The 14,464-nt window shown below is 42.9% G+C and overlaps 1 pseudogene; it reads right to left on the bottom strand.

Annotated features, from left to right (window-relative positions):
- Positions 1 to 6,234: 6,234 nt before the first annotated feature.
- On the bottom strand, positions 6,235 to 6,401 carry LOC132534104 (U2 spliceosomal RNA; annotated as a pseudogene).
- Positions 6,402 to 14,464: the final 8,063 nt, after the last annotated feature.

Genomic DNA, 14,464 nt, shown 5'->3' with positions numbered 1-14,464 from the left:
GAGACAGATTCCCACAGGGCTTACACCTATAAAGACAACAATCTTCTCATCAGTAACAGTGGAAGCCAAAAGCTAAGAAGATTATTTCTAGCTGGAAGGGAGTATTCCAGTGTCTTCAATCTTCTAGAAGACTTTTAAAAGTAGAGGTATTAGTTCTTCTTTGAAGGTTTTGTAGAATTCATTTGTAAAACCATCTGGTCCAGATGTTCTTTAAAATCTGGAAACAAAATATATCTCTAGCCAGAATTCTATACCCAGGTCAATTTGTAAATGAGGACCAATTTGTTGACATTTCTAGACAAGAAAAGACAATAAGTTTGCTTTCCACGAATGTTGCTGAAAGCATACTAAAGGGAATATTTTTAGTAAGAAGAAAATCAGATTCAGAAAGAAATGAGGTGGGAGGAGGGAGGTACAAGTGAGATCCTAGAACCAGTGTGCATTAACCTAGAAAGACAAGTGGTAGAACCTAAAGGATTTTGAAGGCCAGTTGTCAAGCACAGTCATTACTAGAAACAGAGTTATATAAACTTACAAATGAGTAAATGTTGTTTTCGACGGGTTATGTTGTTTTCGCCGGGCTGGCTTCACGGGCGGGTAACAGACGGCCAGGGACTCATGGTTGAGCTGTAGGCAGTATCTCTTTATTCATGCAGGACGCAGCACAATTTAAGCCAAGCTAAGCTAAACTCAAGGTAAAGTAAAACTCACAATGCTGTCTTTATATATACTTGTCAAGTAGGGTGGAAACAGGATGTGACATAGAGAGGGTGGAGAGAAAAGTGACTGGTGAAAATCAGAGTGTGACAAGGAGGGGGCAGAGCAGGCGAGAATCCTATCACTGAACCACCAATGCCCTGGAGTGCTTTATGTAAATGTAAAAGTGATTTATGTAAATAGACCAAAGCTTTGAATGGGATTAAATCTATCCCTATATAGGCATATGGTTAAGCAGAAGCCAGGGGGAGCTGGCATACTATCCAACAAGTAAATATTTTAAAAAATAATTCTGGGTGATCTAGGAGGTGGTGCAGTGAATAAAGAATTAATTAAAAAATAAAGTTTATAAAATAAAAAAGACAGAGAGAGAGAGAGAGAGAGAGAGATCACAGAACTAAAGCTTCCCCTAGTGCAGGAGGGGACAGGCTCAAACCTGGCAAAGCAGATGCACTTTCCAGGCAAACTATCCTGCCAGCCCCATGTTCTCCATTTCTCTAAACAATCCTGTGAGTAAGATTTTTTTTTTTATTTTCTTTATTTTCCCATTTGTTGCCCTTGTTTTTGTTTTTTTTTTATTGTTGTTGTATTATTGTTGTCGTCATTGTTGGATAGGACAGAGAGAAATGGAGAGAGGAGGGGAAGACAGAGGGGGAGAGAAAGACAGACACCTGCAGACCTGCTTCACCACCTGTGAAGTGACTCCCCTGCAGGTGGGGAGCCGGGGCTCGAACCGGGATCTTTATGCCGGTCCTTGCGCTTGGCGCCACGTGCGCTTAACCCGCTGCGCTACAGCCCGACTCCCGAGTAAGATATTTCTACACTGAGCCTTAACACACAGCTGGTCAAAGGCACAGTTAGGCCTCAGCCTCAGTTCTTTCTGAAGGTAGTCCACAGGCTTTTCCTTTAAAAAGGACATGCCTCTCTCCCTGCTCAACTCCCAACCCCAATCCCCAGTCCCCACAACTGGCCCTCTAACACCCTGACCTGGAAATCACATCAGGCCCCCATGAACCTGGTGAAAAGAGGAAACAGGAAAGCATCACCTCTGAAATCAATGAGCGCCTGTAGGGGTGAAGTCATGGTGAGAGGCCCCCAGTTACACTCCTCCACAGAGCACAGCCACCAGGAACAGGCATGCTGGAAAACTGGCACTTGTTCTTGTGATGCCATTACTGCTCAGGACTTCCGTGAGACTCCCTTTTCCAAGTCATGAAAAGAACATCAAGATATCTCACCTGGGAGGGCGCCTGCTTTACCATATGTACAGTCCAGGTTTGAGCCCAATCTCCACTACACTGGGGAAGGGAGAACTTTGGTGCTCTGGTGTCTCTCCCTCCCTCTTTCTCTCTCTTTGTTATTTTTATTTTTATTGACTTACTGAATAGAGACAGACAGCAATCAAGAGGAAAGGGGAGGTAGAGAGAGAAATAGAGAGACACCTGTAGCACTGCTTTACCACTCACGAAGCTTTACCCCTGCAGGTGGGGTCAGACTGTTGACTTGAACCTGAGTTCTTGAGCATTGTAACATGTGTGCTCAACCAGGAGTGCCCCCACCCAGCTCCTCTCCCTCTCTCTCCTTAAAAAGATTTGGGGGGGGGGGAGTTCAGCGGTAGTGCAGCGGGTTAAGCGCATGTGGCATGAAACGCAAGGACTGGAGTAAGGATCCCGGTTCGAGCCCCCGGTTCCCCACCTGCAGGGGAGTCGCTTCATAGGTAGTGAAGCAGATCTGCAGGTGTCTATATTTCTCTCCCCCTCTCTGTCTTCCCCATCTCTCTTGATTTCTCTCTGTCCTATCCAACAATAACGATGACAATAATAACTATAACAACAATAAAAAAGACAACAAGGGCAACAAAAAGGAAGATAAATAAATAAAATTAAATAAATTAAATTAAATTAAAAGATTTATTTACTTATTTATTAACGAGAGAGAGAGAGAGAGGGAGAAAGAGACAGAGGAAGAAGGAGAGAAGGAGGAACCAGAACATTACTCTGACACATGCAATGTCAGGAATCCAACTCAGGACCTCATGCTCTAGCCACTGCACTACTTCCCTGGTTGATTTTTATTTTATTTTATTGGATAAAGGCAGAGGAGAGTTGAGAGGAGAGAGGAGATAGAGAGGGAGAAAAAGAGGATGAGGTGGTGGTGCATCCGGTTAAGCATACCTAGTACTGTGTGCAGGGACCTGGGTTCAAGCCCCCGTTATCCATCTGCAGCAGGATAGCTCTATCTCCTCCATCTCTATCTATCTCTATCTCTATCTCCTCCTCCATTCTCAGTTTTTCCCTATCCTACTGAATAAAGCTGAAAAAGGGGAGGGGATGACTTCCAGGAGTGGTAGACTCAGTGACAGTGCCAAGCCCCAGTGATAACCCTGGAGGGAAACAAAAGGGGGAGACATCTTCAGCACTGCTTCACTGCTCATGAAGCATGCAGGTGGGGACTGGGGGTTTGAACTCATATTCTTGGGCATGGTAATGTGTACACTCAACCAGGTGTAGAACTGCCTGGCCCCTACTTTGTCTCTCTCTCTCTCTCTGAAAAAATTGATATGGAACAGTGAAGCCCCAGTGACAACAGCACAAAAGTTCAATCCCATTACTGTAAAATTACACCTTACTTTTAACCTTAAAACCAGTAGGAGCTCCTTATTACTTTTTCTTTTAATATTTATTTATTTATTCCCTTTTTTTCCTTGTTGTTTTTTATTGTTGTAGGATAGGATAGAGAGAAATGGAGTGAGAAGGGGAAGACAGAGAGGGGGAGAGAAAGATAGACACCTACAGATCTGCTTCACTACTTAGGGAGGCCAGGGGCTCGAATAGGGATCCTTATGCTGGTCCTTGCACTTTGTGCCACTTGTCTTAACCCACTGCGCTACCGCCCAACTCCCCTCCTTATTGCTTTTAATCTTGGCATAAATAAAAAAAAATCATTCCTCAAAGACAAATTTTTAGTACAGTTTAGAAGCAAAGGAATGGGTTGTCTGTTCTGCAGACCACTTTCAAGTTAAAATGAGAAATGCAGAAACACCTTTTATGAAATGAGACCCTCCCAGGTTGCACTGTGGAAGAAGACAAGCCTAAGTTTGGCTGTGTAATTTCTTTTTTATTTATTTATTTATTTATTTATTTTTTGGTTGTGTAATTTCTACTGTGCTTAAAAAAAATTACTCATCAGGGACTGGGTTATGAGTACTTAGTTGAGCACACACATTACCATATACAAGGAAGGACCCAGGTTCAAGCCCTTGGTCCCCACCTGCATGGGGGAACTTCATGAGTGGTGAAGCAGTGTTGTAGGTATTTCTATTTCTCTCTCTCTACCTCCCTTGCCTCTCAATTTCTGTCTATCCAATAAATTAATGAATGAATAAAACATCTTTTAAAAAAAGAAGTTAAGGGACAGGGGTAGATAGCATAATGGTTATAGCATATGGTCATGCCTGAGGGTCTGAAGTGCCAGGTTCAGTCCCCTGCACCACCACCATAAGCCAGAGCTGAGCAGTGCTCTGGTAGAGAGAGACAGAGACAGAGAGAGACAGAGAGAGAGAGACAGAGAGAGAGAGAGAGAGAGAGAGAGAGAGGGAAAAGAAAAAGAGGGAGTAGGGCAATAGCACTGTGGGTTAAGTGCATGTGGCGCCAGGCGCAAGGACGGGTGTAAGGATCCTGGTTCAAGCCCCTGGCTCCCCACCTGCAGGGGAGTTGCTTCAGAAGCGGTGAAGCAGGTCTGCAGGTGTCTATCTTTCTTTCCCCCTCTCTGTCTTCCCCTCCTCTCTCCATTTCTCCCTGTCCTATCCAACAGTGACAACATCAGTAACAAGAATAATGATAACTACAACAACAATAAAAAAGTCAACAAAAAGGGAAATAAATAGATAATTTTTTTTAAAAAAGAAAGAAATTAAAAAATCACTCCACTTGAGGGGAGCTGCCAGAGCTGGTGAAGTTCCAATAAGACACTGTTAAATGTTGGTCAGGACACTGTGAGCTGAGCACAACTGTAGATCAGCCTCACCTTCTCAGAGAAATTTTCTCGTGAACACCAAGAATCTTAAAATAACTTAAACCAGCCAGGAGAATAGCTCCGTAGACAGAGTATAGGGTTTGCATGCCTGAGACTCTGACATCTCACTCATAAAATGAGTAAGGATAATTTTTAGAAAGCAAAAAAGGATAAACCAATTGACCTAGAGACTCCGTTTCTAGGCCTCTTTCTTTGGGAAATAGTCTAAGTTACAAAGATACGTGAATATTTCTATTTACTTTACTTGTAAAATAATGGTAGAAAAAAGTGAATTACACAGATGTTACACATTGGGGAGATGGTTAGGTAAATTGTGGTACACACATGGCTGAGTATCCCACATAAATTGTATTTCACTAAATAAAGTCCTGGAGCCATTTCAAATGTTTCTGAAGAACTGTAATTGAACTACATCCTCACAGTAGAAGAGATAGTAAAACAAGAATGTGAAATTACATGCATTATATAATATTTTTATCTCTTACATATTTGTGATTCTGGCTAAAGGTTTGTCAATTTTGTTCACTCTTTCTAAGAACCAACATTTACTTTCGTTGATCTTTTGTATGGTTTTCTTATTCTCAGTGTTATTTATTTCTGCCCTGACTTTAGTGATTTCTGTCCTTCTGGTTGCTTTAGGGTTCCTTTGTTCTTCTTCTTCTCCTTCTAGGTCTTTAAGATGTGCAATCAGGCTGTTTATTTGTGCTTTTTCTTGTTTCCTAATGTGTGCTTGTATAGCTATGAACTTCCCTCTCAGTACTGCCTTAGCTGTGTCCCAAACATTTTGATAGCTTGTGTCTTCATTTTCATTGAAGTCTCAAAACATTTTGATTTCTTCCTTGATTTCCTCTTTGATCCAGAGGTTGTTAAGAAGTATACTGTTGAGCTTCCACATTTTGGGACTATTACTAATCTTTTGTTGATTGTTAGTTTCATTCCACTGTGGTCTGAGAAGATGCTTGGGATGATTTCAATGCTCTTGAATTTGCTGATGCTGTCTTTGTGGCCTAACATATGGTCTATCCTTGAGAATGACCCATGTGGACTTGAGTAGAATGTGTATTCAAGTTTCTTGGGATGAATGACTCTGAAAATGTCCAATAGTTCTAGTTTATCTATCTTCTCATTTAGCATCCTCATTTCTTTATTTATTTTCTGCCTGGTGATCTGTCAAGTTGAGAGAGTGGGGTGTTGAAGTCCCCTACTATGACTGTGTTGCTGTTAATATATTGCTGTAGCTCTTTCAGTAGGCTTTTGATGTATTTAGGTGGCTTCTCATTGGGTGCGTAGATGTTAATAATTGTTAAGTCCTCTTGATTAACAATCTCTTACATATTTAAAATGTCTCATGATTTGTGGCCAGTGGTTTTATCTGGGTGATGAAATGGTTTATTTTTAATTTTTTCTTTGTACTTTTATACCTATAATTTTTGGTCTTTGTAGCAATGAGCATTTCTTGAATAACTGGATAAACTTATAAACAAAAGTTACTTTTTGAGAAAGAGAAACAATTTTGCTGCAAAAGAAGCCGTCTACTCCTAAACAGCTGGTATTTTAACGAAGGAACTGAGGCACCTATATAAATAAATTCGTTAAACTGATAAGAACAGGCACTACACTTGATCTCAGCCAAAAGGCCAAGAAGCGATGTATAAATTAAATTTATTATAAGGTACAAGGTGTTTGGTGAAGCTTTTGAAAAAAGTATGGAGGGAAGGATTATTCCCGCCTGGGCAGACTGAAGTTTTGCGAACAGAGGTAACATTTCTATAAGGTTTTGAAGAATGAACAGGAGTTCTCTAGGGTTTTGTAAATGGTGAAGCACAATGTAAGTGTTACATTAGCTTGGGGGGTCTTTATTATTACTGTCAAAGCTCACTTCATATAAAGCTCTCTTTCTTGTCTCTTTCCCATGCTCCCCAAAGCCCAGGGTCCCTGGGACAGGAAGCAGCAGCAGTTAAACAGTCACACATCAGTGCTCCAGCAAGTGAAGTGAGGTGCATCCAACTAGGAAGCAGATCCAGGACCCAAGGACATAAAATGAATCTGGGATCAGGGCCAGGAAGGTGCTGGTGGGTAAACAGTTCTCCTTTATTTGCCACCCAGTGGAAAAGCTGGCTCTGCTTGGTGCCTCCACCCTGTGTGCTGAGGCTGTCTCCACCTGGGGGACGGTAAAAAGCCCAGAAATGAACATCACACACTGGCCCCAGATTTACATTGGAAGGACAAGGTGTATGAGATGTCCCTGCAGTCTCCAGACAGGGTGGAGTAGAAAGCAGGGGTGTGAATGAGGGGACCAGGAGTGGTGGCAGGAGTTGGTTTATTTGGGAGAAACCCATAGAAGCTCCACGTTGGGAGTGACTGAGAAGTTCTTAGAGTGACTGAGTTCTTAGGCTGAATGAATCCTCCTGATGTCTCCTTTACCATCCAAATCACCTTATCATTCTCCTCTGCCTTATCTGCCTTTTTATTTACATGTTTATCTAACTACTATCCATCACCTCCCACCTCCATTCCTCTGACCTGTGTTTCAGCCATTCTTCATTGTTCAATTTGCTGAGAAGGAAGTCTCAATGCCCTCTGTGTGCCAGGCAGTGTGCCTGTAGTTCCTTGACTGCAGTGTTCCTTCTCATGCTTCTGTTTATTTATTCATGCTATGAGCATGTATTGAACCCCAACACCTACAGTGTTCTAGCTGATGTAATAGACTGGAGAAAAAGACAACCAAGAGTTCAGGTTCTCGGGGGAGCTGCCATTTTAATGGGAGAGACTCACAATAAACAAAAGAACAAACAAAGAAAAATCAGGCTCCACATATCAATGAGTTGGTTCCAGGGAAAACGTAGGGTGAGAACTTTCCATACAAAGAAGGCAACTGATGCTAAGGCCCTATGAGACAACCTTCTCTTGTTCGAGAAATAAAAAAAAGAAAATCGGGAGTTGGGGAGAAGCACAGAGGATTAAGGGCACATGGCATGAAGCGCACGCACCAGTGTAAGGATCCTGTTTGAGCCCCCAGCTCCCCACCTGCAGGGGAGTCGCTTCACAGGTGGTGAAGCAGGTCTGCAGGTGTCTGTCTTTCTCCCTCCCCTTCTGTGTTCCCCTCCTCTCTCCATTTTTCTCTGTCCTATCCAACAATGATAACAATAATAATAACTACAACAATAAAACTACAAGGGCAACAAAAGGGAATAAATTTTTTTTAAAAAGAGAGAAGGAAATCTCCACATTATGCATGGAATAGCCTTTCTTACTTGAAGTAAACTGCAATACCAAAGCTTTTTTCATCATGGTGGGTCCAGGCTTGAACCTGGGTTGCACACATGGTAAAGCAGTGCACTACCCAAGTGAGCTATTTGTTGGCCCTGCAAATGGAAATTTTGTTATCTCCTGGGACTCAACAGAAGCATTACCTCTCCTTGTACATCTTTTATAAATTACACAGGCAGAAGGACTGTCTCCATTCTTCCCCACTGAGTCTGTCAGCACAACTGAGTCAGTTTGCCATTTTTTCTTTAATATTGATTTGAGGAAGGTAGAACCAGAGCATCACTCTGGCACATGTGATACCAGGGATTGAACCTGGGACCTCAGGTTTGAAAGTCCAACACTTTATCCACTGAGCCACCTCCCAGACCACTAGTTTGCCACTATTACCTGACTATAGCAAGCCACTTGCTAAGGGTCCTCAATCTAATACAGGTCAAAATTTCCTGTTTAAATGACTAATGCCTAGCACAAAGCTCAGTAGTCTGTGATGGGTAAACACTGCTTCCTCACTCCATCACAATTTTCCTGGTGACACCTGCCAATTTCTCCCCCCCCTTTCCTTCCTTCCTTCCTTCCTTCCTTCCTTCCCCCCTTCCCCTCCCTTCCCTTCTTTCCCCTTCCCTTCTATTCTTTTTTCCTTCTTCCTTCCTTCATTCCTTCCTTCTCTTTTTCATTCTTTTTTCTTTCTTTCTTTCTATTTTTACTCTTTCTTTCTTTTCTTCCCTTCTTCTTCTTCTTCTTCTTCTTCTTCTTCTTCTTCTTCTTCTTCTTCTTCTTCTTCTTTCTTTGTGAGAGAGACAAAGAGTCAGAAAGGCTATGGGGCCAGGGCTCAACCTTGGCTGCACACGTGGCAAAGCTGCACACTATCCCAGTGAGCTATTTTGCCAGCCCTTTCAGTGCTTGTTAGCCATTAATTAATTAGTTCCAGGCCCAGCTCTGGGTACTTCTACTTACACTAGCACATGAAAGCTTCAGGACTGCCATGTGATACCCCTGCCATGTGTTAATTCCAAGAACCTGTCCTCTAGTTCCCCTTCTAGAGCCATTAGGTGGTGGTGGGGTAGTACGTGCTTCCATTGGGTGTCTCCATCACACCACAAGAGGACTTTGTGTTTAGTATGCAGCCAACGAGTGCACGTGTCTTAAATCTCCAAGGGGAGAAAAAGAAAGAATAAAATGTGGGAATGAGTCTTCATCCAAATGATTCAGCCTCCTGTCACTTTACCAGATGGGGATGGGCTAGGGGTGTGATGTTTCTGAGGGGAGGGATTTCCCAGATACCTCCCTCCCATCTGAGGAGTGTGCCCTCTTGGTGCTAAACCCCCATTTCTTAGAAATCACACCTTTTGCTGGGTTGTACGTCTCAGCAGGTGGCACGGGTACAGAGGGGAACATGCTTGACTTCCACTGGGCTGAGAAAATGAGGGCAGGTTGCTATTCAGATGGTTATTTGTGTTTTCTGGGTCTGCACAGTCAATAAATTCTCAACGAGCAGTGATTCTGTTCCTCATCTTTCATAGCTTTAGGAGACTTTAGGGAATGAAAGCATAATATCCTGCTTTCCCATAAGTTCTCTGGCTGCTACCCTGGCACCAATTAAAGACATGTCTGTGCAATTAATCAAAACCAATTTGGAAGCGCTCTGGAGCTGCTCCTCTGATGTGCTGCCGGCTTCACATACAGTAGTTCCTCAGCTGTGGGCTATGGAGCCGGGCACATAGGAGCTTTTGATGAGCTGGTGGGGCTGGTCCCAAGTGTTACCTATGTCATATGAAATGACTAATGAGGCTCTCAGCTCCATCCCTGTGAGCACTAGCAGAGCAGCCCTGATGTCTGGAGGAGGCCAGGCTTCCACAGCCTGCCAGGAAGAGGCTGCAACGTGCAGGGCCATCGCTCCATCATGTCAGCTGGAGTAATGGAGGCCTCCAATGCTAGAGCTGGGTGTCAGCCACTAGGAGCTTGAGAGGCCAGGCTCTGTGCATGTTGCCAGCATGTTGCTGGTGGGAATGTGACCTACCTTCAATGGTTAGTTCAGTTTTTTTCACCTTCCAGGTAATGGAAACCAAGCCCCAGTAGAAGTATGGGGCTTTCCAAAGACATGAGTATTGGAAGGACAGATAGTTGGACCTAGGGCTTGATCAAGGGCTAAAACAAGGGGTTCCTTCTTTCTCACTCTGAGTTTACCAAGGAGGACATATCCCTTCATCTCTTCATCAGTCTCCACAGTGTGGGGTTTGGAGCTCACACATCCGGATTTGAATACCAGCCCTGCTCTGAGTTGATTTGATCTTGGTCAAAAGTTCATTTTCTCCCTGTGTCTTGATTTCCTTAGCTGGGACATTGGGACAAGCCAAATGATGCCTACCTGGCCTCCTTCCCAGTGTTCTTGTGAACCACGGTAGAGTTCATGGATGGCTGTTAATGTATATTATTATTCTCTCTAAGGGGAATTGACTGAAATATCTGAATCCATAGATGACTTTGACCCTCTTCCTCACCTACCCCTTTCAAAATGCACAGGGAAGAAACAGATATAAATGATCAGACAAGATCAGGCATGTTCAAGGGGGTATGGCTGTTGATATAAATGATCATCTGTCTATAATCTCAATGCTTTCCCCGGGTAATCCTATGGCCTAGAAAGAGGAAGAATACAACCATCATAATTTACTGCCATTCTACACATTGACTGAGTACCTGCCATATGTCAGATGCTGAGTGAGGAATCAAAGTTAGGTATGTCATGTTCCTTGGCCCTCTTGAGAAGCTCATCACTTAAGGAGGGAGACATGGACCTAAATCACTCTACCAAACTGGAGAATATACTTTTTCCATAAGAAAGACACAAACAAGCACTGTGGAAGTCAGAGGAGGGAATGAATCATTCTTCTAAAAGGAAATTGGGAAAGTTTCATCAAGAAAGTGCTGTGAAAGTACTTGGCAGGGTTTAGCTGTCAGGAAGCATGAGAAAGGGCACTCCAGACCTAGGGAACATCAGGATAAATGGAGATGCTATCCTGACATGAAAGGTGATCTAGAAGACTGGAGAAAACCAAGTGTAGCCAGGGAACTAGCTCAGCTGGTGGGCATCAGATGTGCATGTGTGCGGTTCCAGGTTTAATTTCTGTTGCCGCATGTACTAAACTGGTGCTCTAGTTTGTCTTTTTCTATTTATCTTTGTCTCGTGTTAAACTCTCTCTCTCATGTAATAAATAAAATTATAATTTTAAAAAAGAAAGAAATTAAGTGAGGTATGAGATGCAAGCATAAACAAAAAAAAAATCACGGGATTCAGGCCATAATGCATTGGGTTAAGCGCATGTGGTGCAAAGCGCAAGGACAGGCTTAAGGACCCCGGTTTGAGGCTCTGGCTCCCCATCTGCAGGGGAGTCGCTTCACAAGTGGTGAAGCAGGTCTGCAGGTGTCTATCTTTCTCTCCCCCTCTCTGTCTTCTCGTACTCTCTCCATATCTCTCTGTCCTATCTGACAACAATAACAACAACAACAAACAACAAAGGCAACAAAAGGGAATAAATAAATATAAAAAAGAAAATATTTGACTAAGTATTTTGTTAAAAAAAAAAAAGGAAAAGAAAAATAACTAGGTCTGGGTCAACTTTCTAAAACCCAGACATGAATATTAGTGCTTCACTCTTGTCTCCATTTAAATTTTTAAAAATTTGTGTTGTCCGGGAGGTGGCGCAGTGATAAAGCTTTGGACTCTCAAGCATGAGGTCCTGAGTTTGATCCCCGGCAGCACATATGCCAGAGTGATGTCTGGTTCCTTCTCACTCCTCCTATCTTTCTCAGAAGTAAATAAAAAATTTAAAAATTTGTTAGAGAGAGAGAGAGGGAGAGCGAGAGGGAGAAGGAGAGGATGAAATACCAAAACATCACTCTAACACATGTGTAGCTGGGAATAGAACTCAGGATGGTATGCTTCAAATTCTGCACTCAACCACTGAGATAGCTCCCTAGGTGCATATTTTAAAAAATAAACTCTAGTTTCATAGTTCTTTTTCTTAAAAAAATATTTATCACCCCATAAAAAATTTTGGTCCATACTCCCAGAAAGATGAACAATAGGGAAGATTCCACTCCTCAGAACCCCACCCCACTAGGGAAAGAGACAGGCTGGAAGTATAGATCAAACTGTCAAAGCCCATGTTCAGCGGGGAAGCAATTACAGAAGCCAGACCTTCCACCTTCTGCACCCCATAAAGACCCTGGATCCATACTCCCAGAGAGATAAAGAACAGGGAAGCTATCAGGGGAGGGGATAGGATACCGAGTTCTGGTGATGGGAACTATGTGGAAATGTACCCCTCTTATCCTCTGGTCTTGTAAATATTTACATTTTAAAAATAAATAAATAAATATGTCTACAAAAATTGGGAAGCTTCCAGTGAATGGGATGGGACACGGAACTCTGATGTTGGAAACTATATGGAAGTATACCCCTGTTATTTTACAATCTTATTAAACATTATTAAATCACTAATACAATTTTATTTATTTATTTGTTTTTAGGAGAGAGTGACCAGACTATCACTCTTCTCTGGTGTGTGCAGTGCCAGGATCAAATCTGGAGACTCAGACATTTGAACTTTTCTCTCTACTGGCTGTGAGGTCACCATGCCCTCTGGCCCTCAATCTCATTTTGACTCTTCCTCCAGGGAAGTGAAGCCCAAGCCCCCAATGGGAGAGCAAATGGTGGATGAATAGAAAAGTGCAACAGTAAGTAGGTACAAAGTAGCCTAGACTGGGATGTTCTGGCCATAGTTGCACTTCCCCAACTCATGTGGTCCTTCCCCACAGATGTGGGACATCTCATGATGTCATCTCATAACACCAACATCTGGATCATGATGGCAAAGAACCAATGCTTCTTTGCTTCTTGGTGTGGGCCACATATTGTGTTTCTCTTCTTTCATCTTGTTCAAAAGAAACCAGCTTCTTCTTTCCAAGTGCTGCTGTTGTGATGACTTTGGAAGGCCCTGACTTGCAGCTGGACATCAGTTATGACCCTAGTTCACCCCAGGGACTCCTACATTCTTATATTTCCATTTACCATTGTAAACTTTATTTCTTTCTTTTTTTTCTTATTTTCTTATTTCCCCTTGTTGTTTATCATTATTGCTGTTATTATTATCATTGTTGTTGGTTAGAACAGAGAGAAATTGAGAGAGGACAGGAAGACAGAGAGGAGAGAGAGAAAGATAGACACCTGCACACCTATTTCACTGCTTGTGAAGTGACCCCCGTGCAGGTGGGGAGCCAGGGGCTTGAACCAAGATCCTTATGCTGGTGCGTATGCTTCATGCCATGTGTGCTTAACCTGCTGCGCTACCACCTGGGCCCCTGCAATTTTTTTTTTTTATTGAATAAATAATAGAGTGATGAGAAATCCTAAAAGTACGAGAGAGAGAGAGAGAGAGAGAGAGAGAGAGAGAGAGAGAGAACCCACTAACAGATTATCTGTTTCTACATCTTCTTCCCCTTCCTGCTATTGTCCATAAACGATTTCTTTGGGGGTGGGGTAGATATCATAATGGTTATGCAAAGAGATTGTCATGCCTGAGGCTCCAAAGTCCCAGGTTCAATCTCCTGCACCACTATAAGCCAGAGCTGAGCAGTGCTCTGGTAAAAAATAATGAATAGGGGCCAGGCAGTAGCACCGTAGGTTAAGTGCACATAGCGTGAAGCACAAGGACTGGCACAAGGATCCCGGCTCTAGCTCCTGGCTCCCCACCTGCAGGGGGGTGGCTTCACAGGCAGTAAAGCAGGTCTGCAAGTGATTCATTCTCTTCCCCTCTCTGTCTTCCTCCCCTCTCTCCATTTCTCTCTATCCTAGCCAACAATAACAGCAATAACAACAATAATAACAACAACAATGGTAAACAACACTGGCAACAAAAGGAAAAAAAAATAGCCTCCAGGAGCAGTGGATTCATAGTGCAGGCACCGAACCCCAGCGATAACCCTGGAGGCAATAATGACAATAATAAGTAATAAATAAATAAATAAATAAATAAATAAATAAGTTCTTTGTGCTGCTTTTCTCACTGATACAGTTACACATTCTGTTTTTATTACTCAGCATTCTCACACACAACTTTTCCCATTTTTCTATTTCCTGACAATCCCAGATGTCTATACTGGCTTGACCCTGTTTCCTCAAGACTGAAGAAAGACTCCAGGGCATGGTAGAAGAGGTACCCTACTGACAGCATGGTGGTCACTGGCATCATGGTGTAGAGGATAGGTGCTGCCTGCTCTACCATCACAGACATGGCCCAGAATCTCTGCTTCTCTGTTCTGAAGCTGGCTGGCTTGGACATAGCACTTTATCTCTTTAAGTCTGTAAAATGGGGATGGTGTTAGTGCCACCCTCAGGGGTTACCTTGCAGGTTAGTAGACATCAAAATGGAAGTACTTAGTA

The sequence above is a fragment of the Erinaceus europaeus genome, chromosome 17 (genome assembly GCF_950295315.1).
Source record: "Erinaceus europaeus chromosome 17, mEriEur2.1, whole genome shotgun sequence".
In the NCBI taxonomy this organism is placed as follows: domain Eukaryota; kingdom Metazoa; phylum Chordata; class Mammalia; order Eulipotyphla; family Erinaceidae; genus Erinaceus; species Erinaceus europaeus.
Note: the sequence above shows the minus strand (reverse complement) of the source record. Positions and strands in the feature narration are given on the sequence as shown.